Source organism: Pongo pygmaeus, chromosome 4 (assembly GCF_028885625.2).
Source record: "Pongo pygmaeus isolate AG05252 chromosome 4, NHGRI_mPonPyg2-v2.0_pri, whole genome shotgun sequence".
In the NCBI taxonomy this organism is placed as follows: domain Eukaryota; kingdom Metazoa; phylum Chordata; class Mammalia; order Primates; family Hominidae; genus Pongo; species Pongo pygmaeus.
Genome location: NC_072377.2, coordinates 59644706 through 59664194, shown reverse-complemented (window position 1 = coordinate 59664194; position 19489 = coordinate 59644706). Strand labels below are relative to the sequence as shown.

Here is a 19489-nt window from a genome sequence, read left to right as displayed (position 1 = left end):
TAATCAAACTGTGTTTATCCTCTCTCCCTCTAAAGCCCTGCCCTTAACCTTCCCGTCTTTTATCTTTGACCCTTAAACCAGGCTCTACCACCTGAGTAACTTGTTTTTATGCTTTCTAGCCTCTCCATTTTTCACCTCTTATAGCATCCTTTTGTGAATAATAAAACCAAATCATAATATTTTATGAAACATTATAAGGTACACAGTAGTTGTTAAAGGATGAGTAAGACAGAATTCTTGCTATGTAGGAATTTACAGCTTATAGGTGACACAAAATATAACAATGCTCATAATACTCCTTTATTATCCTTTCAATATCCATGGGATCTCTAGTGATGTCTCTCCTCTTCCACTTCTGATATTAGTACAGCCAGCCTCCCATCTTCATGGGTTCCCCATTCATAAAATCAACCAACCATGGATCAAAAGTATTTTTTGAAAAGCAAAAATAAAAATAGAATAAAATAATACAAATTTTAAAACAGTACATTGTAACAATTATTTACATAGCATTTACATTGTGTTAGGTATTAAAAGTAATCTAGAGATGATTTAAAGCATGAGAGAAGATGTGTGTAGGCTATATGTAAATACTGTGCCATTTTATGTAAGAGATTTGAGCATCCATAAATTTTGGTATCCATGGAGGGTCCTGGAACAATTCCCCAGGGATATCATGGGACAACTCTAATTTGTTGGCCTAGAGAGTAACCAATTTTAATATTCTTTTTAAAGAACTAACTTTTGATTTTGTCTATTAATTTCCTATTTTCCATTTCACTGATTTCTGCTCTAATTTTTCATTGTCTTTTCTTCTCCTTATTTGGCATTTGGTTTGCTCTTTTTTTTAAGTTTTCTAAAATAGAAGTTTAGATTATTATAGATCTTTCTTCCTTTCTAGTTTATGTATTCAATACTATAGATTTCCTTCTAAGTACTGTTTTTGCTGCATTATGCAAATTTTAATGAGTTGTATTATCATTTTCATTTAGTTTGAAACATTTTTTAAGTTCTCTTGAGATTTCTTTTTCTTATCCATATATTATTTAGAAGAGTGTTTCTTAATCTCCAAGTATTTGGGATTTTCTAGCTATCCTTCTTTTATTATTTTTTCCTAAGCAGGAGCTGAGGCCTCTATCTTTCTGTTATTGATTTCTAGTTTAATTACAACATGCTCTGAAAGCAAATGTGTGATTTCTAGTCTTTTAAATTGTTAAGGTGCATTTTATGGCCTGGAATGTGGTGTATTATGGTGAATGTTCCATGTGAGCTTGAGAAGAATGTGTAAAGTACTGCTGTTGGATGAAGCAGTCTACAGATATCACTCATATCTAGTTGATTGGTACTGCTACTGAGTTCAGCTATGTCCTCACTGATTTCCTGCCTGCTGGATCTGTCCATTTCTGATTAAGGAGTGTTGGAGTCTCCAGCTATGATACTGGATTTATCTATTTCTCCTCGCACTTTTATCTGTTTCTACCTCACTTATTTTAATGCTCTGTTGTTAGCCACACACACACACTAAGGATGACTAAGTCTTCTTGCACTGTTTATACCTTTATCATTAGTTAATCCCCCTCTTTAAACCTGATAATTTTTCTTGTGGTGAAAAAATATAACAATATAAATTTCTTTATGATAGAAGTGTGTAGGCGGCAGCCAAGAAGTATAATTTCCACTGAAAAAGGGATGCATGGGTCAGAACTTATTTTTTATCATTTATCATGTGCCAGGTACTGGGTCTGAGAAACGGGGGCAGAGATTGTTTCTTTAGGCATGACACGATTGGAGGCTGGATGCATGAAGTTGGTAGCAATAAATAAGAAAAAAGCTTGTGTCTATATATGCTTTGTATATCTAGTCTACCTACCTACTTATCTATCTATCTTGCTGAATCAGTTCAGAATGAATGAGGCATTATGACATTTTATTCCTTAATGTTCAACGTACATCTAAAAAAAAAACGAAACACTGAGCCTTCTCTGATCTCACAAGACAACTATTACATCTAACAATTAACAGTAATTCTCTAATCTACTCTGTACTCGTCGTGCTTTATTCTCCCTTTGCCTCCCACCTCCAGATGCATTCTCCACTTTTCTTTGTTTTGCTCCAAGCTCCAAAAGGCTGATTTCTACAGACTGCCATGGGTGGCCAGGACTCCAACTGGGGTCAGCCAACTGGAGGCACCTACAAGACATCAGAGGCCAATGGGAAGCACCGGCAAGAGATCAGAGGGTGGGAGAGCAGCTGGGATACTCTCTCTGCTCCTCCCTGCTGAGTTCCTGGTCCGGTACTGGCTGCATCTGCCACTGTATCCCTTGTGAAGCTGTGCTCTGTTCAGCAGCTCCAGCTGTGACTGGACCCTCATAACTGCCCCCATGCCTGCTCCTTCAGGTCTAACAGCAGTTGGTGATGGCTTCCCTGCTGCGCCCTGGGTGCCTCAGCACCCCCTGTTGATTCCATTAGCTCTGCCTACATCCCTCAATAGTCCCTTCTTTAACTGATTCGTGATTAAGTTCTTTTGAGTTTGCCATCAGTTACCTGCGAGGACCCTGCCTGATATTTGAATATTCCATATTCAAAATTCACCATTAACCCAAAGTGTTTTTAAAGTTTTTTTTAAAAACCAAAATCCACTCAAGAATCCCATGTTGAATTGGTTTTGCCTGTTTAGTCCCTTAACCTAGCACCTCTTCCTTTTTTCCTTGTCATTAACTTTTTTTTTTTGAGACCATAACAGTTGTCTTATTCTGTCCCATATTCTGAATGTGTTCAAGTGTACCTTAATTTGTTCTTCTCTGCTTTGTATTTCCTTTAACTTGAATCTAATCCAGCCTTTAGATTCCATTTCCATTTTAAACATTATCTCTTAAACATTATTGACAGGTGCTGTCATATAATTTATAAAGCATTACCTCAGAAGTCACACAGCATCATTAATAGTGGGACAATCAGATAGTAAGTTACGTAGTGATAATAGCCATATTTCTCCATGGTAAAGGGTACTTTTTCCTCCATTTGCTATTAACAAGTAATAGCAAATTACTTGTTATTTTAAGGGTGATACTTTGGTGCTTTTTGAATATCTGGTTCTCTGTTGACTGTTCAACTAACAGTTTTAGCATTCATTATTGATCCTTGTTTGGATTGATTATTTCATAATGTCTTGCAAAAATATTTTCTATTTCCATCATTATTTCTACATTTATTATCTAGCATTCTTTTGTATATAAAAGCTTTAGTTTAATAACGGGAGCTATTTATTTTTCCTGACTACAGGTGTTATGTAAAAGCAGAATTATCCCTAATTTGGCCCCCTTTAATTCCTTACTCTGAAATTAGATGAACAATGTAATGCCATTACTAATATAAACTGTCTATATTGGGTTTCATTAATGAGATCTCATAATTCTGTGCAATTAAGCTTGGTTATCAGGGAAATTGAATTCTATATCTTCTCAAACGCAATAAATTCAGCTTTGTCTGCATCTTCTTACCTTTTATTATTGCTGCAGAGATGTCTGGACCAGCCCTGGTCATCCATACATTGCTAGCACTAATAGATACAGACCTCTGGTACTGTGGTAGCACAAACCCAATGAACAAAACCCACCATCAATAGCTGGTATTTACACCACAATTAGATTGTGCATCTCGTAAGAGCACTCAGAAGGCATTCAAAAGGGCTATCATCTCTTTCCTGTGTAAGCTATTAGTCTCACAAATCTTTGATCAGGAGACCCTCAAAGCTTAGCTGTACTGTTACATTGCTTTCTCATGCTGAAATAAGCCATTTTGCTTCCCTAAGTGCTTCTGTCTGAAAAAAATAATGAATTTTTTAAAGCTAAGTGAGACTTCTGGGTTCTGTTGGATTTTCATGAGTGATCACGTAGGGGCTGGCCATTTGTTATCCTCAAGTGCACTTTTGGCTGTCTCCTTCACTCCCTATATGCAGTCACAGGTATCTGCTACATGTAGTAACAGCCTTTCGCCAAGCTCTCTTTCAGATACTCAGTGCTAGTCAGGTTCCTAGCCTCATCTGTATGGCTCTGGGCTTTCTCTGCAGCTGCCGCCTTTTAGTAGCTGTTCCTCAATTGCAAACACCACAGCAGAGGGGAGAGAATCAGACAGAAAGAAAAGGCTCACATGGCCATTCACCAATTAACAAAATCTTTCTCCAATAAAACTAACAATAATTAGCCGAAATCCCTAACATCCCAGTGATCATCACAAATAAATCTCTTTACTCATTGAGACAACATAGAGTGAGCCATATATGCCAAAAACATCTAGGCTAAAGGATGTACAAAACAAAGTTGTGACAAGGTCTGTCTAGCCATTGGCTTATTTGCTCCCAGATCCATTTATTGTCTTTCCCCTGTCTGTTCCATGTTACAGGGGCTATCCTCTGCAAACTACAATTCCCAGTTTATTAATTTTCTATTGCTGTATAACAAATTACTGCAAACTTTGCAGCTAAAAATAACTCCCATTTACTATCTCATAGGTCTATACTTCAGAAATCCGGGTTAATTTGCTGGTTCTCTGCTTAGAAAGCCCAAGTCAAGGTATGAGCTGGACTCTTATTTTGAGACTCTGGGGAAGAATCCACTTTCTAGTTCATTCTGATCGTTGGCAGAATGTCATTCCTTACAGCTATAGGACTCAGGTTGCTTTTCCTTGCTGGCTGTCGGCAGACCAGGCCTCGCTCAGTCATTGACTGGGAGAGGTGGAATGGGTTTAGAGGAGAGGCAGGGTGGGTTGAGGAGTGGGCCGTGATGAAACTCATTGCTGGGGGCTGTTAGATAATACTCCTTCTCTCAGCTGGGCAATAAGTCCTTTCTGGTAGGAGTATCTAAGCCAGGGGTTGGTAACTGTATATAGCCTGCTGCCTATTTTGGTACAGCTCCCCAACCTAAAAGTAGATTTTTACATCTTTAATGGTTACATTTTATTTTTATTTTTTATTTATTTTTTGAGATAGGGTCTTACTTTGTTGCCCAGGCTGGAATACAATAGCATGATCATGGCTCACTGCAGCCTCAACCTCCTGGGCTGAAGTGATCCTCCTGCCTCAGCCTCCTGAGTAGCTGGTACTATAGGCACAAGCTACCTTTTTTTTTTTTTTTAAGAGAGAGAGAGATGGTGTTTCACTATGTTGCTCAGGCTAGTCTCAAACTCCTGAGCTCAAGAAATCCTCCTGCCTCAGCCTCCCAAAATGCTGGGATTATAGGCGTGAGCTACTGTACTCTTAGCACCTACATAATATCTTGATTTTGCTGCTTAGCTCTCACAGGTTGAAATATTTACCATCTGGCCCTTTACAGAGAATAATTCATGGGCCCCTGAATTTTATGCTGGGCATCTTTGTGTCTGCTCAACCCTGGCAGGTCAGAATAGAGGGCATGGTGAGGGGGACCCTGATACTGTAATTAAGGAAGGGAGAAAATGGGAGACACATCGAGTAGAAAAAAAACCCAAAACCCAGAAACTTGATAGCAGGGCATGCATAAAAAGTGAGACTGTCATTTAAAACTTCCTGGAATGGAGTATAATTTTTTAGGTCTTTGCTAATTTGTTGTAATAAAAATATTCTTGTTTTAATTTGCATATCATTTGGCTACTAATAAAGTTGGAATTGGATCTCTTTTCATGTGTTAATTTAAAGAATTGCAAAAGACAGCCACAAATAAAATGAACAGATTTCTGAACCAAGGACAGAAACAAAATAGTTAATATCCATATACCTAAAATAATCTACAAAATGGAAAACATTAAGGTTCCAACCAAAAAATGAACAAATGTTTATGCTTTTAAATTTGTTAATACTCGAAAACAGAAACAAATTTTGAAGCATAGCTCCTGAGTCCAAAACCTTGTAGTTGAGCATTTTGAAATACCTAGGGTAGTTCCCTAGTACTTGCTACCCGTTCACTTCTGTACTCATTTGGCTAAACTAGTTTTATTTCTAAAGAATATTTATGTTATCAAAGAAGCAGAAAAAAATTTTTCCTAAGGAAAAATGGAGTCAAGAATACCAAGTTTTATATTTGCAATAATGATATTTTCTCTCAAAGAAATTGCAGGAAAAAAATTTATAACTATTAGTGCACAGCTAGAAAATTGAAATGGCACCAAGAAAAACCTATGTGATTGCAATCAGCTCTTGTTCAAGAGTAAAATCCCCTTTAGTGCCTGAATTGTGATTTTTAAATATCATTCTCCACTAAAAGAAATACCTTTTGAGAAATAGTTGATTTTAGGTCCACATCAGGACATTTACAAAATGAGTGAGACATAATTTTCTGCCAGAAAGCAGGGAAATAATCAAGCTTTATAGAGGTCATGTCAAAAGTACACAGGACCTAAACTGAAAAGGCTTCTGCTGGCAAAGTTGTGACAATTCAAGCCAAAAGGAACAATATCACTGCTTGAAACATAAATATATAAAAATTCAGTAGTTCACAACAATACTCAGGGATCAATGCATTGGTCACCATCTGAGTTGGCTAGGGCACCAACTCTACTCTCAATTTTTTTTGTGTTTGTTTTGAGATGAAGTCTCCCTCTGTTGCACAGGTTAGCATGCAGTAGAGTGTGATCTCAGCTCACTGCAACCTCTGCCTCCTGGGTTCAAGCGATTCTCCTGCCTCAGCCTCCTGGGTAGCTGGGATTACAGGTGTGCGCCACCACGCCCAGCCAATTTTGTATTTTTAGTAGAGATGGGGTTTCACCATGTTGGCCAGGCTGGTCTCAAACTCCTGACCTCAAGTGATCCGCCTGCCTCGGCCTCCCAAAGTGCTGGGATTACAGGCGGGAGCCACTGTTCCTGGCCTACTCTCAAAATTAATAAAAGAAAAGAATCAACATTTTACCTCTCCTGCATAAGCTGCGTTTCCATTTATCCAAAGACTTGAGGTCATGTGCTTCACAGAATTCCAGCTAGCAAACGCAGAAGAAATGATAGGCTTAGAAAATCGCTGTCTTTCAATTTCAGTGGGATACTATGGATCTAGGACAATCAATGGTTGATAAATATTGTAATGGAGAGATCCAGCTGCCACTTCCTAATACACTCATCAATTTTAGCATCACTCAAGTTAGACAGGCCTTGACATTACATTTCAAGATACAATGCCATAGGAACTATAACGCTCCACTTACAAAGTATTCGTACCAAATTGAACGTGTTTTGAGATCTAACAATAAGTTTATAGGAAATATGAGGAATAAAGGAACTACTTTTTAAAACCATCGTGAGAAAGCAATCAGCCAAATTCAAATATGGAACACTCTGTGGTATGAAGAATGGACTTCTCCAACAAATCAACTGTATTAAAAAACAGCAGAAGGGTATAGAATAAAATACACAGCAGATATAATAATCAAATGTAATATTTAGGCCATATTTGGATCCTACTTTGAACAAACCAGCTGTAAAAAGCATTTGAGACTATCATAAAATCTTTTTTTTTTTGAGACGGAGTCTCACTCTGTTGCCCAGACTGGAGTGCAGTGGCGCGATCTCCGCTCCCTGCAAGCTCCGCCCCCCAGGTTCATGCCATTCTCCTGCGTCAGCCTCCCAAGTAGCTGGGACTACAGGCACCCACCACCACACCCGGCTAATTTTTTTGTATTTTTAGTAGAGACGGGGTTTTACAGTGTTTGCCAGGATGGTCTTGATCTCCTGACCTCGTGATCCGCCCACCTCGGCCTCTCAAAGTGCTGGGATTAGAGGCGTGAGCCACCACGCCTGGCCTGACTATCACAAAATCTTAACATAGGCTCAGTATTACATGAAATGAAAAAAATCACTGTACATTTTGTTGAGTAGCATCATGCCTTGGTGGTTGCGTGGGGAGAAAAAATAGTCTATCAGTTAGCAATGCTGCAGCCAGTCTAAACTTCCCTCAAGGCCAATGAGGACTCTTTAGAACACAAAAGAAATCACATGGGCTCTAAAACAGTCTGGTTCTATCTGAAGCAGCATTTCTTTCCTTTCATGCAACAGTATCTCGTAAGTGACGGGTAAACTGGGGACTGAAGATCATGATGCAAAAGTTGTGGTGGTGAATATGCGATTTTTGCCAACCCATCATTTGAGGTGATCAGGGTAAATTTTCTTACTGAGAGGAAGAAAATCTAAGAAATATATGAGTACGTTAGGGAAAAACCTGTATATCCATACAGTGAAGACCTTCAATGAGGTAGTGATTCTTGAAGCCATTAAACCAGCCACTAAGTTTTCTATTATATTAAACTATCTGGTGAAGCTGTGAGTGCAGTTGAAGATGCTTTGAAGAGACATCCCTCTGTACTGAAACCCTAGATCAGAATTCTAATGTCGATGCCTATGTTCTCTATTGGCAGTGAATGCCCCAAGGACCTACAAGAAGCCTGAGCCCCAGGATATAAGGCTGCAAAGGGCTGTCTGTGATGCTAAAGGCAAATGTTTACAGAGATTCAGCCATGCTAGTATTTCTATTTGTATCACACTCTCAGGTTTTTCACTTCCTAATTCTAACAACAACCTCATTTTTCTCATAAGCCCTATTATTTTAAGTATACTATATTGCTAACTGAAGAGTGTTATTGTTTTTTTGTTTTTTTTTTTTTTTAGGAATGCATATGATGTCATAGCAAAGATAACTGTGTACCAAAGTTAAAATTTTGGCCACTTATTAGAAGCCTAATATTGAACAAACCACTAATCTTCTCTGGACTATCTAACTAGCTTTCTAAAATTTGACAAATGGGAATATCACCTCTCTTAAAGGATTGCTAAAGTTGTATACATAAAGCACCTAATATGTCATCTAGCACATGGGAGGACTGAATAAATAGTAGCTATTATTATCCGAGGATAAGTGTCGGTCCTCGACCTGCTGCTGCTGAATTAGGGAGCTCAACAGCAACCAAGCTGAGCAGTCTGCAGATATTTTGACATGCACACTCAGTTATTTATCCTGCGCTCTCTTCACCTCCTCTTCCAGACCACAGAAACACAACTAGTCTTTCATTGCTCCCTCCTCTGGTCTGCAGGTTAAACCCCAAATGGAGCCACTCCTGAAACCTCAGCCTGGTTGTTATAGACAAACTGAGCCAAGCTCAGAAAACTCTAAGTTCCTGCTTTGCGCAGTGTTAATGCAGGTTAACACACGGTATGTTGAGAAGCAGTTCTGGCAGCCCCCCAGCAGCTTTTCCAGATATCCCATTGCTGGTTTGATAAACCAGGGCCTAGCATATCTCTTCAGAGGAACTCCTACTTAGGAGTCCTGTGATCAGGGCCTCAGGGTCAGTCCCATTATCCCAGTGCCCTCCTCAGTGCTTCTGGCTGCAGAAGCTAGGTCAAAGGGAACCCTAGAGGGAATCCTACCCATAGCAGACACTTCTGCTAGTGAAAAGAGGTACAAAAGGAACCTAGTGAGAAACTCCTAGAGCCCTTTAGTTCCTCTCCAATATGGCTGCCCATATACATTTAATCAGACATGAGGAGAGTTTAAAAACACAGCACTGAAAGGAAAGTGGAGCTTTGGATCTAGCTCTCCTCATGGGAGCTCTCTTGAGGCTCAAGGCAAACTGCTGGGACCCACGGCCTGGGGCTTCCCTGGTGAGGCTCCTCAGATTCCTACCCTGTCTTTCCTCCCTGGTTGCCTGGGAACTGACCAGCCTGCTTATGGCCCCTTTCCTTTCCACTCAGCCTCTTGTGACAAAGGGCACCCCCTAGACTGCATCCAGCACCAGATCCCAAGGAGATTCCTTTACGGCATCATGACATGATGCCGAAAAGGGAAACAGAGAAACAGAGAAGTAGGTGAAGAAAGTAGGAAAAACAAAATAAAGGGAGGAATGAGGCTAAAGTCAAAAGAAAGGCCAAGAACTTATTCATGGCTGGGGTGTCACATGTGGTCATCACCATCATATATTTCCTGATTCAAAAATTATCTAAAAGGGCTGGGCACGGTGGCTCACCCCTGTAATCCCAGCACTTTGGGAGGCCAAGGCAGGCAGATCACCTGAGTTCCAGAGTTCAAAACCAGCCTGGCCAACATGGTGAAAACCCATCTCTACTAAAAATACAAAAATTAGGCAGGTGTGGTGGCACATGCCTGTAATTCCAGCTACTTGGGAGGCTGAGGCAGGAGAATCGCTTGAACCCGGGAGGCGGAGGTTGCAGCGAGCCGAGATTGCGCCATTGCACTCCAGCCTGGGCAACAAGAGTGAAACTCCATCTCAAAAAAAAAAAAAAAAAAGAAAAAAAATTATCTAAATGTACTTAGGAAAGAATTGAAGGATTATATCCTGAAAGGATTCACTGTTTTGTTGTGGAAATTTGGCCCTTAAGGGCTTTTGTTTCCTGTGAAAATGCATGAGCTATAAGAGTAGAAAATTTACAGACCAAGTAAGAGATCTTCAGAGTTATTTAGGTTTTAAAAAGCTTGCCTCACTCCATATATATTTTTCCAAGGGCAGTCAATCATCTAGACATATAATGTTAGTAAATGAAGTGCCATTTGGTGCCATTTGTATTGTCTATGTAGAAGTGACTGTTGCCTACACAAAGCTTTCTTCCAAACAGTGTAACATTCCCATGGAACGCCCTAATAGGCAGACAGATCTTTTAATTGTTCTCAGAAAGTGCTTCCAGACTTGTAACCTCAGAGAGAGTGTCTTGCTTACAAGTAGTCTGAGAACAAGTTCTTACATGTTCTAGAAAGGAAGGTTCTGAAAACATAGAAGCAGGCTGTTTTCAAAAAAGGGGAAGAAAAACAGATGTCCAGTTGATTGGACAAATTAGTCCTACGTAGAAAAAACAATGTGAAATGCACAATAACTTGAGGGGTGAAAGGCAGTTGTGAGATGGAGAAGGTAACGATGAATGATAATTACTGTGTATTTACTTTGTGGAAGGAGAATGTGGGAAATGTTAGAGTTGAATCATTTAAAAATTCATTGGTTTTTCACCACTATTCTTGACTAAATAAAACGTCAAAATTCACACAACAGCATAGAAAAATAGATGAAACATAGGCAGATAGAAGTTGTGAGTGATTCGTTCTATCTTCAATGTCTAGAGGCATCTGGATGTTTTAAAGATACCTTTACAAAAAAAGTAAACCTTAAAAGAACTACCTAGGCTCTTTTTTCAGAAAAAAATAAAGGGGATTGCGTAAAAGATTATTGCTTAGAGATTTGGAAGAATTCCAAGAACATTCATATTCCTAAAATAAAAGCCAGCCCAATTTAAAAGTTTTATGAAAAGCTTAACTGGGGTTGTTTCTAAATTAAATCCAAGAACACGCTCAAGTTGATTTTGTCTATTTAGAATTGCCTAAAATAAAGAAAAAGTGTGAAAAACATATATTAGGAATACTGCCAGACTTAAGTTTTCCCTTCTATTAAAAGGATTATACTGAAGGAAAGAGTCTTTGCTTCTTTATGCATGAAGAATATGTTCTGAAAATAAAGATATCGGCTATCCAAGCAAGCTTTAAAATTGCTCTTTTGTGAGATCCCACGGTATGTGATGTAAGTACAAATACATTAGAGGTGTGTATTAATTATTGATGGCTGCCTAAAAAAACTACCCCCAAATTTAAGAGCTGAAAACAACATTTATTACCTCACACTGTTTCTAGGGTCAGGGTCAGGGTCAGGAATCCAGGAGTGGCTTAGCTGGGTGGTTCTGCCTCACGAGATTATCATCAAACTGTCACCTAGGGCTGAAGTCTTCTAAGGCTTGACTGGGGCTGGAGAATCTGCTCCCAAGCTTATTCACGTGATTGACAACAGGTCTCAGGTCCTCATCACCCGAGATTCTCATTGTCTCCTTGCATGGTGGTTGGCTTCCCTTTGAGTGAGTGATGAGAGATGGTAGCCACGATGTCTTTTATAACCTAATCTCAGAAGTGACATATCATTACTTCTGCCATATTCTGTCACACAGATAAATTCTGGTACAATGTGGGAGGGGAATTATACAAGGGTATGAATACCAGGAGGAGAAAATCTTGGGGGCTGGCTACCATAGTCTGCCTTCTAGGCTCCAATGAATCAAGTCCCTCCAACATACAAAACACGTCCACTCCATCTCAACACTTCTAAAATTCTTGTCTCATTACAGCATCAACTCAAAGTCTAGAGTCTTGTCATTTAAATCAGGACCAGGTACACAAGAGGTTCCTTAGGTATAATTTCTTAACTCTAGCTCCTTGGGTATAATTCCTCTCAATCTGAAACTAACACGCACACACATAGACACACACACACACACACACACCCCAAACACACAATGTTGGAACAGGAATAAACACTATATGCATTAATAGTCAAAAAGGGAAGGTACTGGACACACTGCTATGTCCCCATAGCAGCTCTGAAATCCAGCCAGGCAAATGTTGGAATCGCCTTAGGATTTAGTCCTATTTGTACGCATGAGTTATTCTCTGAGGCTCTTAGCTTCCCCTTCCGAGTCATCCTTTTTTATAAAGAGACAGAGTCTTGCTGTGTTGCCCAGGCTGATTCAAACTCCTGGGCTCAAGTGGTCTTCCCACCTTGTCCTCCCAAAGTGCTGGGGTTACAGGAGTGAGTCGCCATGCTTGGCTGTTCTTTCTTTTTCACGGAAGTTAGTACATGTATGCAGCTGAAATTTTTTCTTAGCCTGCAGTGAAACAGGGGCAAAGTGAGTACAAAGGCCTTTTTCCATTTTATACTGTCTCTCTCCCTTTGAGTTCTAGTTGGCAATGTTTCTACTAATATAATTCTTTTAAAAAATTTGTGAGTCTCCTATGAATTTTTGAGGGTCCATTCCATTAGACAAAAGTCACGCCCAAAAATCTTTTTGAGATAATCCCTTTCCCACCTTGTGATTCTGCTGAGAAACTACGCTCTTAAGCTTCTTAGGAGCTCTGTTTTTGAAAGAATCTGTGAGTCACAGCCTTAAAAACTTTAGAGGGCCTTTGTGTGACTAAACTGGTACTCTGAGGCACCACTTTTGATCTTTCTGAGGTCATAACAAAGGATTTATAGTCACACCTCAGCTTCATCTTTGGATTATGTTTTCATGATGGTGCTCAGGATTTGACCTCTGTCCTTCAGCCATTTCTTAATTTAGTATTTTTCACCATCTGTAAACCTGGGAATCTTTATGTCTTTATGAATAGCAAATTAGATCACCCAGTTTACCAGGCACATTCCCACCACCCACATTATTGCAGACAACAATATTGCTAAGATTTATGCCACTCCATAGTAAGGATTCCCTGTTCTGTTTTCAACAAGATTTTTCTCACTTTCTTTTAAACCTCCACCAGCAGCCTGGTCAAAGTCCAAAGTTTTTCTAATATTTTGTTCAAGGCTCTTGAGACTTTCACTGCTATGCTTCTTAAATTCTTTCCAGCTACCTCCACTGTCTAGTTTCCTAGCTGTGCCTACATTTTAGGTATTTATTATGGTAGCACCTTACTTCCAGGTATTAAAAAATATATTAGAATAACAAATTATCCCAAAACTTGGTAGCTTAAAAAAACAAACCTTTTTTTCATCTCATACAGTTCTTGAGGACCAGGAACCCAGGAACAGGTTAGCTGCATTGTTCAAGCTGAGGGTCTCTCACGAGTTTGCTGTGAAGCTGTCAGCCAGGGCTGCAGTCTTCTAAAGGCTTGACTGGAGTTGCAGACTTCACTTCCAGTGTCACTTGCATGGCTACTGTCACATGGGCTTCTCCATAGGACTGCTCATTACATGCCAGAGGGCTGCCCCCAGAATGAGTGATCTATGAGAGACAGAGAGACCTAATGTCTAATGACATATTGCACTGGTCACACAAACTAACTCTGGAACCACAAGGGAGGGTGGGAATACCTGAATTGGGATTATTAGGGGGTAATTTTGGAGGCTATCACAGAGTATAATTGCTTTATTTTATTTTATTTTTTTTGAGATAGAGTCTCGCTCTGTCCCCCAGGCTGGAGTGCAATGGCGTGATCTCGGCTTACTACAAGCTCTGCCTCATGGGTTCATGCCATTCTCCTGCCTCAGCCTCCCGAATAGCTGGGACTACAGGCACCCGCCACCACACTCGGTTAATTTTTTTGTATTTTTAGTGGAGACGGGGTTTCACCGTGTTAGCCAGGATGATCTCGATCTCCTGACTTCATGATCCACCCACCTCGGCCTCCCAAAGTGCTGGGATTACAGGCGTGAGCCACCGTGCCTGGCCACAGAGTATAATTTTTAAAAGAACTCCTTTTCTCTCCCTTACCAGAACCAATTGAAAAGTAGATTCAATGCAAGAATCAAACAAATAGATCAAAATATTAACTTTATTATTGATAGAAGCTAAATTGGAGGAGGTGGCTTAGACATGTGGCTACAATGAGCTTCAATACTTGACCTCCAAATTAGACTTACCTACCCAGTTATAGAAAGAACAGGACTTCTCACTTATCAGATTAGCTTATCACACAGAGAGCAAAACAAAAAGCACCTCTTCTGTGTTTTTTTTTCTGTATTTTTGTGGGGTCTTTTTGTGCACAGGTGCCTGCCCCTTGTGTAATACATCTAACAAAATCTGTCCTGCCTTCTTCATCAGATTCCAGAAAGTCTAACACAGCTCTCAAGCTTTAGTATGCTGATTGCTGGGCCTGGAGAATTTCCATTCCTTTATAAATTCCCAGATAGTCTTGATACAGCTGGTCTGAGAACCACACTTTGAGAACCACTGGCCAAGTACCTATGATGCACTGATGCTTATGGGCATCTCGTTTTCATTCCCAATCTCATTAGTGTCCATAAAAATATAAGACAGATTTCACTAACCCTTCCCCTGCACTTGACAGACAAGGAGAACAAGGCTCAGAAGTGAAGTCAGTGGGCCAAGCTTACATCCTGCTAGGCATGCAAAGCCAATCTTCAAACCCAGGTCCAACTCCACAGCCTGTGGTCTTCCCTCTCCACCAGGTTGCCACCAATTACTAAGGACTGAACATCTGTGCATAGTCTGAGTCTTAACAGTAATCTCCTAGAACTGTTTTCTATTAACTCCACTTTGCATCTTGTTTTTTATTTATTTATTTATTTTTATTATTTTTATTTATTTAGTTATTATTATTATTATTATTATTTTGAGACGGAGTCTCGCTCTGTCACCCAGGCTGGAGGGCAGTGGCACAATCTTGGCTCACTGCAAGCTCTGCCTCCCAGGTTCACACCATTCTCCTGCCTCAGCCTCCTGAGTAGCTGGGACTACAGGCACCTGCCACCACACCTGGCTAATTTTTTGTATTTTTTAGTAGAGACGGGGTTTCACCATGTTAGCCAGGATTATTTCTATTTTTTAAAACTAGAACATTTATTTGCATGACTAATTGTTGACGTTCTGAAGCTAAACTGGATGCTGCAACAGCTGCCTTCTTGGGTTTAGGTGTTGTTCCTTCACAGAATTCATCCTGAATCTGAGGTGTACAATTATCATTATTATTTTTTGAGACAGAGTCTCACTCTGTTGCCCAGGCTGGAGTGCAATGGCATGATCTCGGCTCATTGTAACCTCAGCTTCCCAGGTTCAAGCAATTCTCATGCCTCAGCCCCATGAGTGGCAGGGATTACAGGTGCACACCATGATACCCAGCTAATTGTTTTGTATTTTTAGTACAGACTGGGTTTTACCATGTTGGCCAGGCTAGTCTCAAACTCCTGACTTTAGGTGATCCACCTGCCTCAGCCTCCCAAACTGCTGGGATTACAGGCATGAGCCCCTGTGCCCGGCCGCAGTGTACAATTTTTAAGTGCCTCATTTGACCAGTCCTGGTGGCATTTCATCTTTCAGCCTTGGCACTCTAGTTATACTTTCTCTTGCTCTTGTCAGGGTGGCCGCATTTGCAGCAGATCAACTTCTGAAGTTGGTCTTGGCGCCACTGCGGCAGCACGTTTACTTCTTATTGCAATGCTTTTCAAATGATGACTTTCTATTCATCATCTTGTGTCTGTGGCCAAGACCAGACACTTCTCATCTTGACCTGTAGTCTCAAGCACAGTTTGCTCCATTGTCATTTGTCAAACATAATTGTACACTATGCACAATACATTCAACTGGGTAATGTCCATGCATATTAAAAGTAGGTAAATATGTTTACCTTAAGGGGCAAGATTAAGACTATTAATTAACAATGTGCTACCATTCCAGAAGTTCCATAAAAGAAGTTAGAAAACATCCAGCACAACAGATACCTGGCTGCTTTCCCTCCAGGTTTGCTCTCCACCTTCTCCACCCTCCTCCCTGCCCAGGAGGTGGACCTCCGTGACCTACATCAACAGTCTTCCTTGCCTTCTAGATTTCTATTGGCTTTCTCCTCTCCAATAGTGAACAGAGGGAGGAAGGAGAGTTCCCCAACTCCCTTCATGTAAGGTCATCTTGGACTAACTGCATTTTTGCATAAAGTACACGAGTCCTCTCAAGGCAGCTGCTCTGCCCTGAGTGATTTATTTTTTTTTAAGACAGAGTTTCACTTTTGTCTCCCAGGTGGGGGTGCAGTGGTACGATCTTGGCTCAATGCAACCTCCACCTCCCAGGTTCAAGCGATTCTCTTGCCTCAGGCTCCCAAGTAGCTGGGATTACAGGTGCACACCACCATGCCCAGCTAATTTTTGTATTTTTAGTAGAGGCAGAGTTTCACCATATTGGCCAGGCTGGTCTCAAACTCCTGACCTCAGGTGATCTGCCTGCCTCAAACTCCCAAACTGCTGGGATTACAGGTGTGAGCCACCGCACCCAGCTATGAGTGCTTTTTTTTTTTTTTTTTTTTTTAGAGGTTTCAGGAACTCCTGCCTCCCCTATCCCTTCAGGCTCAGGGACAGTAATAGCTCTTAAAGTCCTGCACTATTGCTGTGGTTTTCCTCACCCTATCCATAGCTTTCTAAACAACCCCCTTATTAGTACCTCCTTGAATTATCCTAACTTGAGTGTGCTATTTCCCTTGGGGCCCTGAATGAATACCTGTTTAAGTACAGTTTACAGTTTGGCTTTCTTAGAGCTAGCCCAGGTGCCTTAGCTTAAGGTCTATGTCATCTTCCTAGAAGTCAGTAACTTCCTGCTGCTGCCCAGATGGTTATTAAAGGCATGAAAAACCGCCTTCCGGGCCTCACATGTGCTTTGTAGGTAGAACAAATGGTAAGAGGCGACTTGGAAGGTTCTGCAGGCAAAATTCTTATTATCAAAATTGCTGCTAAATTTTAGAATTCTATAATTTTCTACTTTATATTAGGCACTTATTCTAGCAAGAGGTAAATTATCCCTGGAAGAAAGAGATAAAGTTGTCAGTCAAAGACATTTGTGTTAAATGAGTTTCAGATGTTTCTATTATGGCTGCTAGCTGCAAGCCTGGTTTGAGAAAGAGGAAGATAAAATCCATCTAGGTTCTAGAATAATGGTTTTCAAGGTATGTGGGGAAGATGGTTTTCACTGTCTTCTGGAAGGCATTTTGGAAATTATGGGGAGTCTTTGTGAGCCAAGGGCCAGAGATGCTAGTCTGCCTGTGGTGAAAGGGATGGTTCCACACAACAGAGAATAACTGTGGGAACTGTAATGTTCTAAGAGCATTCATGTTGCTGAGAAACCTGTTTATAATTACCCAGGCAAAGGGCTTATGTTTTCTTTTATGGAAGGAAAGAAGGGAAGAAGGGAAAGATGGATGGAAGGAAGGAAGGAGGGAAGGAAGGAAGGGAGGGAAGGAAGGAAAAATGGAGGAAGGGAAGGAAGAAAGGAGGGAGGGAAGGAAGGAGGGAGGGAGGAAAAGAAGAAAAGGAAAGGAAAGAAGGAAGAAGGGAAGGTAGAAGAGAAGGAAGGGAGGAAGAAAGAGAGAGAAAGAAAGAAAAGAAAGAAAGAGAGAGAGAAAGAAAAAAAGGAAAGAAAGAAAGAAAAAGAAGGAAAGAATTTGTGTATGACTTTAATACTCACTGAAATTTCCAGGAATGCAACTGCCATATAAATTGAGGGACTATCATACATTGTTTTGTTTGAATTTTACAAAGCTGGTTACAATTAGAGAAAAACACAACTGTCAATCTGCATTTGTAGCTGCAGCATTCAAGGTGAGTCTACAAACATATTAAAGTGCCATAACTTCATTGTATCTTAATCTAGTGAGGTTTTATTCTACTATACATACTGAAATTTATAAAGAAAATCTCCTTGCACAAAATTTTAAAAAATTAATGTAATACACTAATGGAAATCTAATAGATACATACAAAGAAAGTAGTTATAATTATTTCATTTCCAGGTAGTCAAAGGTGTATATAGCAAAGTACCTACCGTAGAAATGGGCATTGGATTTGATGAAATTTGGGACCCACAGATCTAAAGCGAGGTGTTCTGATCGCTGAAGGTACCACTGGGGAGGAGGTCCACTGCAGGGAAATCCCTGTTGGGGGAAAATTGCCATGAAAGAAGCTATGTGGAAAGAATGAGAAGGAAGTGATGACAATAAGGCCTAGTGTGTATCAGAAGCCTTCTAGTATGTGTAAGGCCTTGGAGTGGGCCTTATTCCTTATTGATAACACAATTTAAAAAAAAAGTTACTGACTTCTTTCAAGACCGTGTGGCATTAGTTTATCTCTCAGTATCATCTGGCATGGAGTGGATGTTCAATGAATGTCAAAGAAAATCATTCAACAAAACTCTCCTTGAATAAATTGAAGATACTACCACTCATTACTGGAAACATTTATCAAAAAAGCAACCATGATTTGTAACTTCTTTACAAAGAGATCCTGTAATATTTTTATCACATATGGTGACTTTGGTGGGTGTAATTTCCTATGTAACTTCAAATCTAAAATATAGTGTTCGCAGCCAGGTGAAAGGTTATTTGGCCAAACTGGAGGCCTTAAGGGCCCAAATAAATCAGGAGCTGACTTGTTTTGTTATGCTCATTATATTTCATATCTTGACAAGTTAAGAAATGTCTTGGGTATTTTTTAATGTCCAGTGTGCAATGACAGAGATTAATAAATCATCTGGAAACAGAGCTTCTTTATTAAGAACAAAAACTCAGTGAAAGCTAAACCCTGAGCCCCACTCCCTTCACCTGACAGCTGCTCATGCTTTAGGTCTCAAGCCCTTCCCTGAACCCCAAGTCTGGGTTATGGGTCCTTCATCTGGCTTTCCCAGGATCCGATACACTGACACAGGAGCTACAAGGGTAACTGCTTGATTACTTACCTGTTTCTCCCAGTAGACTCTTGAGGTCCATCCATGTTTCTCTTGTATTTGGCACACAGGTTGTCAGTGCGTAGTCATTCAACAAATTATGCATTTGCATATTGCAAATGGCAACATTGGCTTCAACACTGTTCCACTGAGCAACCAAGGATAGGTGTGCCTTCACACATGGTTCCCACTGAACACCATCTAACACAACTACTGTGCTTTCTACATTTTCTCCTCTAGCCCCAAAGCTCCTCTGCTTTATCTATTACCTTTTAT

The 19489-nt window shown here is 40.2% G+C and overlaps 1 long non-coding RNA gene across 1 annotated transcript; it reads right to left on the bottom strand.

Moving 5' to 3' along the window:
- Positions 1-278: 278 nt before the first annotated feature.
- On the bottom strand, positions 279-13777 carry LOC129036581 (uncharacterized). Its single transcript, XR_008502603.1, has 4 exons — positions 13555-13777; positions 11627-11900; positions 6879-6945; positions 279-382 (listed from the first exon to the last, which is right to left on the bottom strand). It is a non-coding gene; the product is annotated as an uncharacterized LOC129036581 (long non-coding RNA).
- Positions 13778-19489: the final 5712 nt, after the last annotated feature.